General features: G+C 34.4%; 1 long non-coding RNA gene across 1 annotated transcript; it reads left to right on the top strand.

The window, feature by feature from the left end:
• The first annotated feature begins 3,890 nt into the window (after nt 1-3,890).
• Nucleotides 3,891-16,374, top strand: LOC139992896 (uncharacterized). Its single transcript, XR_011801238.1, has 4 exons — nt 3,891-6,408; nt 12,811-13,236; nt 13,512-16,025; nt 16,112-16,374. It is a non-coding gene; the product is annotated as an uncharacterized lncRNA (long non-coding RNA).
• The last annotated feature ends 3,895 nt before the right edge of the window (nt 16,375-20,269 follow it).

Below are 20,269 nucleotides of genomic sequence, written 5' to 3'. Positions count from 1 at the left end.
AGTCAGATTAATTGGCGATAATTAGCAAACTGTTGCAAGTGACCATCTCAGTACGACCGAGCTCTTGCCTGCATATTGTAAACCACAATATTACTCGTTAGTATCGTTATACGTCGTGTATAAATTATTTACACGAAATCTCTCGCTAGAATGATATTCCGTTAACCGCGAAACTATTAAAAATTAAATATAACAAATTTACAGTTAAATGGAATTCAATTTATGTATCTCAGCTTGTTTTTATCGAGTTTTAAGCAAATGAAATTTGAAAACTAAAGGCTTCTTTACGTAAAATTAATAAAAAAAAGCTTGTGCTTCTCTTTTTTAGTAATTTATATAAAGTACCATGTAAGGATTCGCGTCTGACTACATACCGAGCTCTTTTACTATCAGTGAACTCGATTAATCCTAACAACAAAGATTTCAACCAATTTCTATTACTTCAACTTTTATCGAAATTACATCCTTTCTCATTAAAGATATCATTTGCCATTTTAACTATCAATTTTCTCTTAATGTAATTAGACAATAAAACAAATTATTCCATCTTTATAAGTATAAAGCACGTTATTCTCCTGGCCAACAAGGAAGACTTAATTGAAGAGTGAAATATCTTCGTGTTCTACTTTTCACAGTTTAAACGTTTCCATGAAGTAATATCGTTATCGTCGTCACTCGGAAATAAGCTACGAGAATGATTTCAAAAGGGACACTGTATATACAAGTATGTTGGGTCGCTTCCTAGCGATGATATACCTTCTGTCGGTGGAATTTGGTTTAGTGCCAAACGCCCATGTACTCGGAGACGACTTCGAGTATTTACTCTCATCTTATTTCATGTCGAGATTCGGATCGTGGCAGAACAGAGACGAATAGGGGTATAGGTGAGGACGAGACAAAGGGAAGAAGAAAGAGAAAAAAGAAGGAGAAAGAAGACAGAGGTGGTGGCCGTGATGTCGAAACTCTCTGCTGCGTTGTCGAGCTTTAAACCTCCAAGACGCAAGACCCTCATTTGTTTCACCACATATGTATAAGTAACTTCCGTCTGCGTGTGAAAGTCACCGAGCTACGAAATATTATGCGTATATAAGAGGATACATTGAAAAGCGTACAGTGAAAGCTGCCGTTACCAACTGTAAGGGACTCTTCAAGCTTTCCCTGCAATTTTCCATCACACTCCTCCGTGAGTCCAGGAAACAATTTTCCTTGATAAATTACGAAATTGAAGTAACACAGAAGCACCAATAAAAAGTATATCAATTGCAGAAATGCGGTATTTCTTTTCTATCAACGCAAGTTATGTAAAAATTATGTTAACACTTAGATAGAAAGGATATTCTTTCATTTTATACTATCGAATATTAGTTTTAACAAATATAACTGATGTCATGAAATTTTCAAGTGCGAGTATGCACTGCGAGTATAAAATGTTACTTATCTTCATACTCATATTTCAAAAGATATCTACCGCCCAAATAAATCTACGGAACAAAAACTAACCACCAATTCAACATTAATCATTGATAAATTTTCTCAAATGTCAAAGCTCATAATAAATGTTGCTTCGTTTATCTTTTTACGTTCCTTTCATACGGTCCGGTTCATAAAACTTATCGATTGCCATTAACTACAACCATATTTCACTGATCGCAACAACATACTGTTACTACTTCAGAAAAGTTAACGTACAGGAAATCGGTTTTAAATAACTTTTTACATATCATTAACTTCTTCCGGAAGCTATAAATAACTTGACGCTAAGGTTTACAATTACCCTCTTAAATATTAGACGATTAGACGATACACATATACAACACGTTCGAAGGAAATCTACCGTTATGTTTCAAGAATTTACCTTATTGCTCCTGATTAAGAATGAAAGAAATAAAACGCTTTGTAAGAACGATGTGACACCGAAGGCATAATTTCTTTTGCACCGAGTAAAATATTCTTTTTTAGAGAATAACAATGGAAGTGCTGAGACCATAGAGACTGAAAATTAGTGGAAACGGGGATACTCAGAAAAGTGAAAAGGTTGTAGAACATTAACTTGGCCAGAAAGAGAAATAAAGAGACTATCTGTATCTTTTCTAACGTAATGATATCTACGTGCTAAACTAACGAAGAACAAATATCCGTACAAGTGTAATATACATGTATTAACCATGAAATCTCGATCGTACTAAGTTAACTTTTGACCGACTACACGATGTCGATTTACTTTATATTTTTAATCTAATCGACTCACAAACGTGTTACAGGAATTAGATAGTACTGAATTCGATATATCAAATAAAAAACATCTCATTGTTACGGACAATGTACCATTGTGAAAGTTCAAAGGAAAGCGAATATCATCGATCTTAGGCGACTGTAATAGTTGGAAGAAGATCGGACAGGCGGTAATGGAACAATAGGAATCGTGAGAGAGCAGAATAGGCTATCCGAGTATTTGCATTTGAGGTATGCAGTGCACATTGAATGCAGCCAAATAACTGCCTGTTTCTAGAAGTAATACACGTATGTATTCGTTCATCTCGGCTCACTCTATTTCTCTCCCTCTCTCTTTCTCTCTCTCCCTTTCTCATTCGTGGGAAAATCGGACAATGTTACAACGGAGATGGAAACGAAGTTGCACCGAATTCGCAATTCGCAATTCGCAAGCCATGAAACTGTGGAACTGCAAACGCTGGCGAGATCCTTGCGCGACGCAACGATAATTTAGTACATTGAACGTTTGTCCCTGGTTCTATCGTTCCTTCAAACTTCGCTGCCTGCATGAATTATGTGTCGTACATCGAAAGTAATAATTGCTTCGCGCACTGTTCGGTCACCAAGAAATTAAAATAGCTTCTTACAAAATTTTGCATTGGATAAAAATTAAAAAGCACATGCAGCTCCAGATATTTCAAAGCATGTTAAAATATTAGTTAAAAAGATATTTGAACCGAGAAAGGCGGTATGTTTATATTCGTGATCGTGAATTACAATTGTATTATTGGAATACAGATATCGTTGAATCGTCACTATATTTAATTGCACGGTTAATCACAAAGAGTTGCTCCCAAAAAGAATCCGTCAATTAATCTTCGAAGCAAAAATAAAGCATAAGATCAGACACATTTGGATATCTTAATCGTACTTGCTCCGTCTTAATCTATTCTGAATCCGGTCGAAGTCTAATAAGTCAAACAGAATCTATTCCACCCTTGTGTTCATACTTGATTTATGTGCCACCCAAAGGAAAAAAATACATGAAGACGTTCTTTGGCAAATTTATGACACGTCTGGGAAGAGAAACCGCTATTTGTAAGCCACAAGATTCGTAAATCGTAACATAAATTTCAAGTGGAAACAATATCTCTTTGGTACTTACTGGAATTAGATGAAGAAAAAAGACGCAAAATTGAATGAACATTCTCTGCATGGCTAGTAAACGCAGGAATGTTGGCGTGCGTTACATTCACACGTCGGGGAATGAATGTTTTTCCATCGATTCTCCCTTTCCCTCGCTTCTGTCCCGATATTCCCCAAATGACAGAGGGCGCGAAGCGACATGGGCAAAGCGAGGGCTGGCGAGACGCGGTTGATGTTAACGCTGAGTTATTCAATAGGACGTGGAAAACGTCGGTATACCTACTACGAGACAGTTCTCATGAGACTCGTATCGTTCCATCCAGTCCCCCAAGTTTTCCAGCTATGCGGTATTGTGACCCTAGAACGTAGTTTGCGAATTTCCCGTACCGATATCTATGCTTGTCGAACATTCAAGCCATATGCGTCTATTCAACCTTGTAGAACCCAGCTCTTTACGAACGAAGATTATACGTTTCACATGACCACTATATTATATAGGATGTATACCCAGTATGTGTAGGATGTGTATTTAAAACTGGTATTCTAAACAAAATAATAAGAAAAGTTCGTATATGCAAATTTTACTGTAGAAATGTGCACAATCCACCTTTCGCCAGTGTACGCGTTTAACCGAACGGCGTTTTCTTTCCATTTATTATATCAGAAGCGTTCATGCTTTTCGTAAAATTCTAAGTTTAACGAAACCTCTGACGGAATTAATAAGGTCGATAATTTTTCCAAGATAATCAGATGTACAATTCCATTTTTAACAACATTTGTCAACCGAGATTCATTCTACCCTATTATCCTCCTTTAAGATCATTCTTCTCCATCTGGCTATACAACGAATGCCAAGGGAACGTCGAATTGCCGTCGGCAAAAATCCAACGTCGAGGTTTTCCAAGAAATACGAATGCAGTCTTTGGTGAGCTACAATGAATGGAAGGGTCTGAAGCGAGGTAAGGTCAAAAGGGTCCTTTCGAACTAACTGAGCACATATAAATAAGTAAGGGATCCCACGCTCAAACTGACGTGGCGCCGACGTTATCAACGCCGTCTAATACGCGGACGTTCTTTCTCAAAGATTAAACGTCTAAGCAATTTCACCTATTAATAATGAATCTGATACAAAATCAGAGTTGTTAAGATTAATCCCTTACCTTTATAACGTCAACTTATGCTCGTGCCGAAGATTATAGTATTGGATTAGAAAAAGTAGATTGTATTCCTGACAAGAGTAATTCTATGTTAGATCTCGCCAAAACTGTAGATTTTAGATTTTATATGTTTACCATTGTTGCGGACACATAGATATACATATAGCGACAACAATATGAGCAATTGTTGATCAATGTTGGGCAATTGACATTAAGCTTCTCTTGAATAATTGAATTGAATTGAAATCCGTATTTCGTGCAAATCGTCATGAAATCGAATCGACCCTATGACAATAATTTTATCGTGAAATCGACGAAGTTGAAGGATCGGTCCGTCCATAATTCCTCTGGTACTACGTTTTCGATCAATTACTTTATTAAATTTAGAAAATTTCAGGTCATGTATCAAAGAAAAAATAGAAGGATGAGAAGAATAAATAAGTGAGATGGCACTGAGGATCTAGAAAGTGTATAAAGGAAAGGAAAGAGAAAACGAGAATAAAACGTATGCTCGCTCTGTTTTTCGTTCCTCCTCCGTCTCGGGATTAAACGGCTCGACTTTCTTTCGATACGAAATGCTCAAAAACAGAGAACAATGCAATTACAAGAAAAATAAATTTTGCTACTATCGTATCTTACCTTTGGTAGTTTGAGAATTTTTGTCCATACTTTTCTGCCAAGATGCTCTTAAATAATCAAAACAGAGAAAGAACGGAGAAAGACCATCAAACAGAACTCACTTAAATGTGTAATTAAATTAATGAATTTAACGAAGCAATTTATATCAGTTCATTCCAAGTGCAAAACAATCGGCCTACGTAAAAACAAAATTAGTAATTACATTGGTCAGCAATCAAAATATACATATCATGAATGAAAAATATAATAATAATTTAAAAAATACCATTATTATTCTACGACTGCACGTCGATGAGCGATGTAACGAAAATGGTTCGCGTTAATTGCTTACAATAATTATCGTTAGTTAATTAACGAAATGCGTTAGCGTCTGACAACGAGCAATTTAGACCGTTTTGTTTCCAAGCGCATTACTTATTCTCATCAAAATTCTATTAGTTCGCACAGTCGACACGTTCGAGAAATTACACTGCCACGTTCCATTTGGTAATCTTCCCTCTCGTTAACTAATTACGGAGCAATTAGCATATAGTCTAAGACATCTTTTTTGCAGGTGATTAACCACCGTCAAACGCGGACAGGTCCCTGTACGAAGGTTAATGATTGTCGCACTCGGTCTGTGTAAATGCAAAATTTGTTCTGCGTGGCGGATGATTTAATAAATTCAAAAGTTTCGAAATTACGGCGTACATAGCCATGGATACCGAGCAATTCCATTAATGACGGACACTGCAGTCCGTAATATAGTATCTTCCAACAAAAAAATTGAACTTCCAGGCTGCGAGCCAACGTGTTTTTATGCGATAACGTTCCTTTAATTAATTTAAAAGTTGTTTCAATTTTAATTTATTAATTGAGCTACTTCTTAATTAGGCGTATCCTTAATTATAAAATTAAAATTGATGGATGATAATCAGGTTTAATTAGGTCACATTTCATCTTTGCGTATATAAGTGATGATATTGTAGTTTCGTGGACAAATGGCCTAAGAAATATCGGATGAACCATAAACAATATTGCGAGAAGGCCTAAGTGCCGTTTACCGAGTGGTCATCACCTGAAGAGTCGAGTGGGGGAGTTGTGAGTTGAGAGTCGAGTGGTGAGAGTCGAGTTGAGATAGTCGTGAGTTGAGAGTCGAGTGGAGTAGTCGTAAGTTGAAAGTCGAATGGAGTAGTCGTAAGTTGAGAGTCGAATGGAGTAGTCGTGAGTTGAGAGTCGAGTGATGAAGAGTCGAGAGTTGAGTTGCCAAGTTGTTGTGAGTTGTGAATTAACTATTTAGTTGTCTTAGTTATAGCACATTACTGTATTTAGTTCACGTTAAATAACCATCGTTTCCTGTTTAACCCATTGTAAATAGATCTAGCGATCAATAAACTTATCATGTAGGATAGAAATCATTGGAAACCCTAATTTCTAATATTTCTAAATAAATAAAAAGGCTCCTATAATATCATGTATTTTAACAGAAATGAACCGATCCATTAAAAAATTGAACCACCAAAATCGATAAAATTATTGACGGAAACAGGATAATAACAACGCATGTAACGAATTGACAGATTAAATTCGTGCAACAATTGTCTCGATTTGTCGAACACTTGAACAATCTTTCATTATCATCATTTTCACGTCATCGTTTTCACATTTTCCGGCACGCGAATCATTTTTTTGCATTTATAAAAGTGTTTGGAAAGTTAAACAAAGGACACCATAAATAAGATAAAATAGACAATCTAAAAATGTTGGTCGCAGTGTTAGTACGAAAAATCATGTTAATCAGGAGACACGATGCAAATGAGGAATAAGATTGTATCGGTGGCAGTTGATAAAGAACGACTTGTAATTGACCTCGAAAGCCAGCAGCATCCGCGAGATACTCATCGCGGCATCGATTATACTTATATGTAACGTCACTTTGCATTATGAAGTGCAGACCGTGACCGTATTTTTGTACTCCTCTCCGAAAGAAGGAAGCTGAAAACTGTGGACGGAAGACAATGAAGCAGCTGTGCGCTGTAAAATCTACTGCCTTGGAAACGCAGTTTGAATTTAAGCGATTACTTGGTGGATAAAGCCAGGAAACTTTCTTACACCATGAAACTTCTTATTCATGCCTAATCTCGATGTCTGTTACTTTATTACTTTCATTCGCATGTGCAGTGCAGCTCGCCTCTTCAAACTCCATTAACTTCTACCCTTCCTACGATATTGCTGCGTTCTTCCTTGAAAAAATATTTTTATACCTATATACATAGGGGTACGTAAATATGTATTATCGATTGGTTAAAGTTTTACGCAACGTTTACAGTTAGTAATGTCAGATAACGTGACCGCAGTAATCCGCATTATTACTGCTCATTGATCGATTACAGCCTATATATGTAAGTGGACTTCTTGAAATGCCAAATTCTATCAAAATTATCGCATTTTCACTTTTACATACTTGCTACGAAAAAAATAGGAGACAACAAGAAGTCTCTTTTAAATAACTATTATAATACTGTTATAAAATATTCTCTATTTTAAACCTCCCATAACGAATGGTTCACTTAAGTCGGTAGAAATTGGAACCTCATCAACACGTTCGAACTCTCATACTGTAAATGCTGTCAAGAGAAGAAAACAGCCCTCATCATCATTTATCAATGTTGCGGCGCATTAACATTGACAAATGCATTAAAATGTTTATGATCGATCGTCTTATAACTTGGCAAAAGCCACAAGGCGTATCTTAAATATCAAATTTTTGTCAAGAGAAAATAGAATACTCTCCGTTTCATCTACGGACTTTATTCCCACGTGGTCAATCTCGTATATAAATAGATAAATAAACATACATGTTAATTTTAAATTCAATTAATTTCGCGTGTTAATCTTTCCGGCGTAATTAGGTATACGCTCCTGTCTACGAATGTTATAAATGTATGCAATGATTTTGATCGCAGTACATTTAACATTTTGTCAAATTTAATTACACGCATTATTGTGAACGCGGTTGTTGATTAATATCTAACAATTTTTAAGAAAATCTAAAATCTTTTGACATTGCTATTCTTTCACTATTATTTACATATTAATGGTTCCTGTCAATGTTTTGATGTAAAAATTTCAACTTGGAAAACAATTACGAACATGTTAAAGGCCGATTACAGGCTTTCTTTAACAACGTGTATACTTAATTTATATACTTAAATAATTATGATACGAAATAAAGCATCTAATAATACCAAAGACTGCATCAAAACTAGAGAGTAGACTAAAAAGCATAAAAAATAGGATGATTCTTTTTCATTTTTTACTCTCTCTCTCTCTCTCTCTCTCTCTCTCTCTCTCTCTCTCTCTCTCTCTCTCTCTCTCTCTCTCTCTCTCTCTCTCTCTCTCTCTCTCTCTCTCTCTCTCTCTCTCTCTCTCTCTCTCTCTCTCTCTCTTTTGTCTGAATAACCAGCATTCAGAGCTGAACCGCCCCTTTAGAATCGCATTATGATTTAGTGGCGCACCCGCCAATGCTTACGTTCGATAGAATCCATCGTCCCTTTCCATTAACTCCCTTTTCACCAACTTAGTAAGAAAGAAGATGCGGCATACCTAACTGCATCGAAAGAAAAATTCTTATAAAATATGCGATCCAGTTCCAAAACTTCTACAATTACTAAATCCCCCCCCCCCCCAAATGCTGTAAGTGTGCAGTGTGTTATAGCAATTCTATTCGTATCGACTGTCTCCATTATTTTAGATAATAAGCAGAAATATTAGTTAGAGAAGGATATACATAGAAACCTTTTTTTCTTGTTTACTTTTTGAATGAAATATGTGAAATATCCAATTTTTCCGACTGAATGTTTTTATTCTAAACATTAAGTTATTCTAACGTTATTTTTTCTACTTTCTTCGTCGACATAAAGCGTATTTATTTATTCTGCGAATTAAAAATTTCTTATTGAAGCTTTATGATTAATTATGATACTACATGAAAATTTTTTTAATGTCGAGATATACACTTGCCAGCATCAATCACTAGCAAACAAGCTAGAGAGAATAATTATATAAATTTTGAACCACCAGCCAGAGATGTTCCGAAATACTTTTTTTGCTGATTTCAACTACAAATAAGCATACAAGGAAAACTTTAATTTCGAAAGAAAGTTTGGCCGGTAATAAATCAGGAAGTTAGAATTTCCAAGAATCTACCATGGGTATCTCTATGAGCAATCAGTGTCGTATAAACATTATTCAAATGCTCCGTTGGTTCAAAGCGGTGATGCAAGAAGACGAGATATTCCAGATGAAGGAGCGAAACCCTCGCTCGAAACTTACAAAGATTGTTCATCGCCTGATAACAGAATCTGAGTATGAAAGACGAAGAATGCGGAAAAAAAAGTTAAAGAAACATAGATTACAACGTACGCGTGGTACGTACAATAACAAGTATAGAAAAATTAAAAAATCTCCAAATTTTGCAACTATAAAAGTTATTATTCTTTCAAGGCGGATTTGCATGAATCCTTAATAAGAGATTAAAGTTTCTTCAGAGAGAACTATCAGAGAACTATCGGAAGAAGCAACGTTTTTCACCGATAATAATTACAGTTCCAATATTATGTCATATCCTTTCTGTCATATTTTTCCACGGCGCGATTATACCCTTTATGTGCGTGTATATTGCTTTCTTGTAAACATCCATATTTTAGAAACTCGTATTCCATACATAATGGCCATCATTACTGTAAATTTAATACCGATTGATTAATCAAAGTACGTGTTTTTATCCATCGATAAATTTATCTTTACGCTAATATCAAAATTAAGGCTTACAGATTTTTTGTTAATATTCTCTACAATTATTTTTCTTGCTAAACTCTAAACCACCTTAATGTAACTCTGAAAGAATCACTATATTGCCTACATAGACGCGTTCCCCTGATTTATTCTTCTTTCTTTCTATCATTCTTCTATCTTTCAGTTTTACAGTGTCAAAATATTTCAAATCTATATTCCTGGGTAATCTTACCAACCTCATAAAGTGTTTATATCGCGTTTGTATTATACGATGGATCAAACGCGACTATCTGCACCTCGCGTCTTGAAAGCGACTTCACCATCCCATTTCGTTAACATTTTTACTGGTTGCAGCAACAGCAAGACTATTTCATCCTTCCCTCTAGAAATTCCGCGAACACAGGCAGCTACAGCAGCGCACACCAACCTTTTCTACGTTTTACTTGTACGTTTTCATCGCCGTATCTCGCCAGGACTGGGCACGCTTCCGATTTTTTCTATCGGTGGCTCTAACCGTGCATCCTCTCGTTTCCGGCTGCTCGTAGATCAACGAATACTGGGTTCCATTGCTAGCTCTGTTACGACATCGCGTGCGTCGGTCTGATCTAACACACTTCAAAGCTACACCCTCGTGTACTCCATACGTACTTACTACGCGAATACTTTGACTAGAAACTCACGATCTGCTCGGTGGTTGGGTTGATTTATACCGAAGAACGGATGTACATGAGAGTATCAAACGTACAAGAACCGTGTACACCGGATGCGTATTTCAGAGAACGAAACGGTGACAGAATGCCCGGAAGGATAAAATACGCGAAAAGATAGGAAAGGGTGGTTTTATTAATGTTTTTACGAGCTCGTAAATTGCGTAGTAGGCCTTCCTAGAAAACTTTCCTGTGCGATTTCTGTTTTACCTTGAGTACCGATATAAAATTCAACAACAAGAATGACATTTGATCACGTTGTTTTCATGATGATTATATATTCAAGTAGTAGGAGCCAGCAACTAGTCAGACGCGGAGTGCGTAATGATTATTATATTCATTATACCTATATGATAAATACATTTTAAATCATTTCACTTCTATTCAATTCGTAATATGTTTCTATCGATTTTTTATTTTTATTTTTGAAATTATTTATGCACCAACGTAGCTGTACATCGAAAACGTACTGTGATATTTCGTCAGATAACTTCAGTATCAAATTGTTCAAATAAAAGGAGATTTTTTCAGCTAAAAGAAAGAATTTCCATATTTAGCCATTCCACGTATAATCTCCTTTTTAACCGACCACTTCTTCCTCCCAAAATAAAAATTTCAGAATTAATTTAATACTGTCAAGCGATACGATATTTCAGATATTTTGATTCTATTATTTCGAGCATAAACTTTGTAACCGATATATTGATTTTTCGAAGAATCATATTAATGCAAATATAATGAACAGAAGTAACGTAACGCTAGGTAAAATTCGAGGAATTTTTGTTTGGCTTCCGTGCCATTGCTTTTCCAACCGCGCCGCTGTACATCGCATGTAACGCGAAAATATGTATGTACCTACGTTCACTATATTTCTGTATGTTTTGAAACCGAGCTACCAGTCGCTGGCATTATTCGGTTTCCATGGATTACTGTGAATTGGGTGAAAGTGCGGGTAAGATTCGAATACCGCGACGCAGATGGAATACACGCAACTCGCGCAGGCTCCTCTTAACAACCACCTGCCAAAAGAGGTTTATCATGTTTCAAAAGTCAGTTTAGGAATACAAAACGGAAAGATATGTACAGCCACCATTGTACGGTACCTTTGTATTATTCATTTTATTTTAAACTTCGTAAATACGGCTCCCAAAGGAGCGAAGCTGTTCGCACTTTCCAACTTAAGAAACTGTAATAAAATTCCCTGCTTTCCCTTCTTATATACTCTACTCCTATTTGAATAATTTTCAGTTTCTGTTTACCGTTGAATATCTTGATCTAGAATTCTTGCTCGTAGAAGAAAATCTTTTTCATTTATATGAATAAAAAAATGCATAGGTATATAAATCTGTATCATATGTAGTATTGTACTTTGCAAAAATCTTGCTCTTTACATAGAAAACGATTGCCAATGATTACATACTAACTGAATATAGTACACAAAAGATTCAATAGAAGTTATAATTTCATAAAATGATAATGTTGTTACGTCATAGTAGAACGATAGCTATAACCTAACAATTTTAAGTGGAACATTTTAAAACAGATTCGCGACCGCACGAAGCATGAAAGTGCCACGCGTTGATGCGTTAATGAAGTTATTACTTCTGCCTCGTGTAACTAGTTTACCGTGCACTGTGATTCTGCTGACACAGCCAATTATCGAGCGTTGCAATTATACCGAATCGATAATTTCAACCAGCCCACGATTCAGTGGCGCTTCCTGAAACGTAAAGTTCCCAGTTCAACCGGAAGTTCTGCTCGGTTCTGAAACCTAAGTTGACCCCTCACTTTCTACCCGTCACGTCGACGCCAACTTTTGGTCACAGTGTAATTAAAACGAATAAATCGATGTCACGATTACCACATCTCTCTTTCTGGAAAGATCGTGTCGCACGGTGCATTTTATTAGAAATTCCCATTCTGATACACTTTCAACCGGTTAAATTATTTAAATTCCTATTGAGTTTGAATTCGTACCTTTGAACAAACATAATTTTTATATACATGAAAAGATACAGCTAAACCAAACCGTACTCGTTACATATCCTATATACTATTTTTCTAATGCAAATACACGAAACGTCTCTAAGAAATACAATAACGTACAAGATTTTTACGTTTTCTAATGAATCTATGGTATAACACAACGGGAAAACGATTTTATTTTCTTTCAGTAAAATCGTAGACGCGGGACAAATGGAAAGGCGGAATATAAAACGGAGTAAACGGAAAAATTTGATGGGGAAATTTTACGACATAGATGACGCTTTGAATCGTGGCAGAGATATACAGCAACAATGTCGGTATTGACGACCGCGAAGCTTTGTGAAGCCGGCATGCAAAATGACCAACAAAATTGCTTTAATCTCGCCCCTTTCTTTTTCCTTTGCCGAAACACGCTGCGATGCAGCAACTAAGTTTTTAGTTCTCTCTATGAGCTACTGAGCACATTCGTTCACTCAGGACAAAAGAGTTTCAAGGCGTATCATTGAAAGATAAAGCGGCATGCCACGCTGAAAAGGGAGCCACACATGAAACGAAAGAATGGCACTTTGCACAGCAAAATGGGACGAGTACGAGACCATGAATATTTCCAGTAGGTATGTATACCATTTCCTAAACGAAGATACGTCCTTGGAATGTTGAGATACGATGAAAATATTTATGTAACGGCTTCCGTTAAACAATTCTACATGTATTTCTGTATTATTAACATTTAAATTAGATAGTAAGTTATTAAATCCATTTATTTAAATTATTATTAAATATATTATATATTTTAGGAAATGTTTAGAACCGTATTAAAAAAGAATTATTAGATTCCCCGAAAAGTCTGTAACATTTTTAACAGTGGATACATTTCGGTATTTGGTAGGGTTGCATGAGGATTTATCACGAATTTCTACTAAATATCGAAATTCTAAGTTTGGAAAAATACCAGTTCTCTTTCGAATGAGGAACTGGAATTGATTAACGTTAGCTATTTAAACCATTCAATCGAATATTTGTGAAAAATAAATTTGTAGTTGGTCATGGAATAATTCGGTAGTACGCAAATGTTTCGAAGCAACGATGAACTACGTGAACGAGTCAAAGTATATCGTTCTGAGCCGAAGTCTTGACCAGGTAAATTGGCGTTAGGTAGGTGTCCATTCCGAATTTTGGAAACTTACCATTAAAAACATTGGAACTCAAAATTGTCTGAAGTTCGTTATGCGTATGATAATAAAAATGTGTAATCTGTAAATGGTTTAATGAATATGCAAATAAGAATTAGTTCTTAATTGTAATAAGTCAGGAGTATCTTTTAACGATAAGTTTCACAAATATTTCCTATTATTTTTTTCAAAATTAAATTATTATATACACATGATTTTACTGCAAATTCTACACCGTGTCTACTCCGAAACGTTTATGGAAAGATGAAGGATTCAAATAAGATATTGAATGAAGAAGTTTAGTCGAATTTATGACCTTAATCAAAACTATTTAACTTGCTTTTGATGCAGTTATAACAAAAACGTGGAAGTTATTAATGATTCAGGAGAAAATTGGTATGTACTAATACACAGAAGCAGAACTTTCTAGTGAAGATCAAGAACCTTATAAATTGCGAATAAAGTTAATTGAGCGGAAAACTACGTCCTACAATTGGCTCTTAAGAAATTGCTGAATGCTTTGTCTAATTCATTATGCGAAAATTTAATATCTCTTTAGATATATTCTATATATAAAGAACCTTCATGATTATAAAAACCATCACCGTTTCATTAAAAGTAAATCAAAAACCGAAAAATGTATATAATTCGCTTCTCTACATCACATAAAATATTCCTCTTTTGTTTAAAATAAAATTTTAACAAAATTAAAACCAACGACTGGAATGAAACTGAAACTCGCTAACGTTAAAATAATTAACTTTAATACCATATTTTTATCTTTCTACACGCACGCACAAATACATAAATATGTACCTACACTGAATATTATTATTCAACACACACTTTTATACATCTACAAACGTATGACGTACATTCTCGTAAAAGCGGAAACCCACGTTTGTATCTACACTTAAATAGTAGTCAAGCCGATCCTCAAGAGTTCATTATAAACGCCAGCCAACCAACCGACTTTTCCTCTTAACTCGGAAACTCACTTTACCACAGCCATATAGGCGCTACTTCGCGATTTTCTGAATTACTAAATTAAAAAATGTCATTTAATTTCGCGTGTAAAATTTACAGACAGACTCGTTGAAATATTCCGGCTACACCAGCAAACTATCCCTAATTTCAAGAATCATTTGCTCATTTTTTTTTCAACTTGCTCCTGAATTTCATATAACCTGGTTAAAGCATTGTGGAATATTAATCAATTAATGGAAAATGGAAAATTAATGGAAAATGTCAAGAAATGTTTAAAAGTTAATCAAACATTTGAACATATGAATCTTCACATAAGGAATGAAATATGTATCTCGTAAAATATTGATTTTTCAATGACTATTCACAAATAACGGTGATATTTTCCTAATCTTGTTTAGAAGAAGTAGCTTAACTGAGTTGATAGAATCATCATATATACATATTTATAATAATTTGTAAACCTTACGGATTTAAACGAGCGTATGCATTTCAGAATGTGTTATGGGACACACGTGAATGAGCGCAAGAGGGAGGAAGTATATATTTAAATTGAAGTAAAATAAGTATCCGTGAAGCGGTACACATATTTATATTACGATAAAAAATATCGCTATTGAAACGACCGTGCAACGCGCTTTTTTTTATAAATAAACATTATAGAGTGGATATAGATTCTCGGGTTGAAATTAAAGGTTTATGGAGAAATAAATCTAAAATAAATGGAGCAGTTTTTTGAGAATTAAATGCATCGCCTTTTATAACATCCTATGACGTACGTATAATGTTTATTGGCATTGTAGGTAATAAAAATTTGAGTCTGTAGTGAGCATATTAAATAGATGAATTTTTGCATAGCATAATCTTTACCAAGAAAAAGTTCTTTACGAATTAATGGACAAAAATATACAATATGTAATTATTACTCGGTAAGCATAAAACAATATATAGGGCACAGAAACTTCGCTAACGAGTCTCCTCGCAGAAATTTATTATAATTACGTAGGAGAGTTGGAAACGCCTGTTTCTGATGCATAGAACTTCATTTTAGGTCCATTAAAGGATGGCATGGAAACGGAATCGCGAAAGTGTCGTTTTTGTTACCATATTGCACTGGAAACTTTTTCCATTAATATTACGAACCCTTATATTGTGCTCTATGCCAATAAATCGACCCTGGTGTACAAATTTAGGGGGATGCCCAAACAATAAATGGGGTGGTGCAAAAGCAAGTACAACTGATCTTTGTGAGTATAGTGCATGATAGCATAACTACGGTCTACAGTATGTTTTCAGGATTGGCAATAACAATGAATTATTACTGTAATTTAAGTTCTGCCACCAGCTACATAGTGATGTTGTGTCTGTATGAAAAAATATTCATTTCGATATGTGCATCGTTGATTTGAATGTACATATTGTACGTTACAACGAAATATCAAGAAGCATATTTGTCGTACGAATCGACATAATTTATCAAAGAATATCATCAATTTTCGATTATATTAAAATATACATCTGTTATTTATGTTTCGTTAGATTCTTGTATAATAAGTTTTATCTGGAGATAAATGATATCAATAAGTACGTATGTATTTATTCCCCTCTTTTAATTTTATTAGTCAATTATACCAATTAATATAACGTGTTGCATAATCATCGGTATTTTTTCTTTTCGTGTAATACATAATTTAACTCTCATTTATCCATTCGAATTAATTTTACCATATTCGAAATGTATATGCAATCTAGAGTTTTTAAATATGGATCTTGGCTTCTGAATAGATTTTTAACTTCCTGTTTCAACTTTTCCTAGTGAATTTCGATGATACAGAATCATATTCTAATTCGAATATGTACATATATTTCCCTCCATAGGTATTAAGATACTTACGAAAAATTAGGTAAGTAAAAGATCATCGAACCTTCTGCAGTATCATGCAAATTTTGTAAATAAGCTTCCATTTCTTGGTCAAAGGCTAAACTAAACTGCTAGTAGCTAATAGTGATAGTAACAGTATTACAAGTATTACATTCACTGTTGTAGATTCAGTATTACAGTCACTATTTACAGACCTTTTATTAGTCGGCAGAGGAAGGAAAAATATGATAAATAGTATATAGAAGTACAAAATAATAAGTATGAAATATTAAATTATCCAGGGAAATATCATGGAATATCAAATTATACATTGTTTTTAATTAAATTGTACGTAAATAAGGAAATACTAATATAAACATATGAAAAGTTGGACGAAAGGGAAAAAAGATAAATTTATGTTTATAATGAATGTTTGTCGTGTAGAGAGAAATTATAACGTTAAAACCGATCGTCGAAAATAACACGGGGAGAACAATGAACGGTATACTATACTGTTACTGGTACTTAAAACATTCACGGCATACACGTGTAATTGCAATTACTAACTGTATGTAACTACTAATAAAAATGGCTTCTCGTATTAGTTACGATGAAACGCTGCATCGTTATAGAATTTATAATTCACTCTATGATAGAATTCTCTGTCATGTGTGGAATTATTATCAATGTATATGATACATTATATTATATTTTATATCGTGAAATTTAGCGTCGATAGATACTTTTCAATATTTGTTAAATGGAAAGCATATGCGCGTTTTCAGGTCAGAATAATTGAACAATATTTACATTGTATATTCTTTGTAAAACGATTCGTTCTCTTGCGTTTCGATTTAATCGAGCGAAAGGGTATCGAATGATGGTATTTTGAAGGCACTGTCAATCATGTATCTTGTTGCTTGATTTAGAATACATTTAATGACAATGTTTTTTGGATACCTTTCAATCAAAAGTGATTAACCAACCACTGAATTTTAACATTTGGCAACAAGTTTAGACAACGGTTAATTGATAATTATACATATACCTATTGATACAACATAGAAAATCTTCCACGTCTCTAGCAGAAATTGAATTCGATGTAAATTAAATACTAAACCCTCGAGTAGAAATATTTAAGATATTACAATTTCAATTCATCAAATATAATCTCTAGATGGCAATTATAATCACAATTTGCTTGACAAATACTAATCGTCATTATTCATTTATAAATGCACAAGACTATATTGTTGGTATATGGAACATCTACAGAACATGCCACTGCATCAGTTTGCATTATAATAAAACCGTATTTACAGCTACCTACGAGGTACCAAATATTTCGAAGGATACCATAATACCGATGGCTCTGATACTGAGTCGATATTAGTCAGCATTAAACAAAACGTGACAAATATAGTACAGAGTAACATCGTTGTGCGAATCGAAGGGACGAACGAAACGAGGGGTAAAGTACAGTAGGGAATCCATGGTGATAATTAATTCCATGTCGCTGACATATGGTGCTCACGGAGATGCTATTTTGAATTACCATACGTAAGCTATATTGTTCAGAGCAGCGGATGGCTGCGAGCTGTCGCTACCAGACAGCGTGTTTAATTGACTGAGTTAATTTGAACTGAACAATGATTAAAACTGAGACTGGACTCGGCGGTTTGTTGCGCGTAATATCTATACAGAATGATTCATCATTCTCCATCATAGCGTTTCCCAATTTTTCCCAAGTCGCGAGATCTTCTTTTATATCAGTCAAACATCCAAATCAGCTGCTACTTTTCCTTTACATTTACATAACAAGGCATTTCGCTTCCTTTCATTTATCAAAAAATAATGTTACGCCGCCTTCCTATTCCATTTTTACGATCTAACGGAGGAAATCGCGCTTATTGCAATTATTGAACGCTCTTATTTTCATTTATGTTTACCAACCGAAAAAGATTGATGTGAACGTCAATGAGTTGTTGAAAGTATCATTGCGTTAACATGTGTTACACGATTTATTATATCTATTAACACGAAACAAATAAAAAGGGCAAAATCATTTTGAGATATCGAGATTCTATGAAAAACTAATGTACGACAGAAATGGAATATTTGTCCGATTAAACTTGCAAATCAACAATATATCCTGAATTAAACTCATATACGTATTATCGATTGCTGGTTATGCTTAATGTGTCAAAATCTATCTATATAGAGATTTATACATAGGTCTTTTGAAATGGAAATATAGTAACAAATAGAGAATTCAAATTTAAAACTGATGTTCGTTAACTTTGATTACCGACATTTTTGGAAGGAAATATACCAGAAATTCAAGTGATCTATTACATGATCTACTACTGTTCCCAAACAAGAATCATTCAGTTCCAGAAAAATAAACAAATCTTTTTATAATTCCTGATAAACGGATACTGTATTTTAGTTTCTTTGCCTTGACATTTGCATACTTTCTCTCAGAAACAAGTATCTAAAAAACTATTTGAATAAATATTTATTTTACAAACCTGCTTTCTTCGATAAAAAATGTATCAAAATCTAATCTGTTTAAGTTGCTTCTAAGCCAGGTAATGTATGGTGTTAAAAATATTAAAAAATCGTTATCAATTAGTGAAAACTATAACAACATCTATATGTAAAGTACGTTGTTATATAGATAAATTACGTAAATGCATTGACAATGCGTTATGCAAATGGTTAACGAGTTTGACTTGTTTAATAAATAGCAACAATTGATTACTATATGATCAATACGTGAACATTAACAATAATGATTAGCATTTTACAACAACCCTTAATTAGTTCTATTTGTATTTACTAATGTTATCGTCATTTAACTATAACGCTCCAAATATACAAATAAATCGATATGAACACGAAATTATTGAAAAATACAATACAAGTAGTATAAATTTAGAAAAGAGTGTATTCAAAAGGGATTTTCGTACGAAAAATCATTCTTCCATTCTTAAAGCGAGCAGTTTTAAAAGAATTTATTCTCCGAACTAGTCATACGCAACCTACGGTCAGTAAAGCTTTTATATAGGACCCATAACATTCACGTTCATTGTCAAGTACTTTTTTAAAAAGTGAGGAAAAGGAAAGGAAAAGAAATACATATAGAGAAAACGAAGGAACAAAGAAAAGAAGTTATGCAATATGTTACGACCGTTCGCGGAGAGACACCACAAAATGCAACCACATCACATTCACACTGCGAAAACAGATACCACCAAACATCTTCCTGAATGGCACGCAAATAATACAAACTAGGCAAGTCAAATACCTAGGGCTACACATAGATTTACAACTCGCATGGAAACAGCACATCAAATCAATAATAGACAAAATACAGACAGCAAGGAGACAAATGCACTGGTTAACAAGTCGAAAATCCAAATTAAGCACTGAAAAAACAAGAATATACAAATCAATCACAACCCCAATCTGGACCTACGGAATCCCGCTATGGGGAACAGCAGCAATGAGCCATATAACCAAAATCGAAACAATGCAAGCAAAAATACTCAGAACCATAGTAAACGCCCCATGGTACGTTAGAAACGAGGACATTCAGAAAGACCTGGGAATACCAACGGTCAAGAA

The sequence above is a fragment of the Bombus fervidus genome, chromosome 12, assembly GCF_041682495.2.
Source record: "Bombus fervidus isolate BK054 chromosome 12, iyBomFerv1, whole genome shotgun sequence".
Lineage (NCBI taxonomy): Eukaryota > Metazoa > Arthropoda > Insecta > Hymenoptera > Apidae > Bombus > Bombus fervidus.
This window is presented reverse-complemented; position numbering and strand designations above follow the sequence as displayed.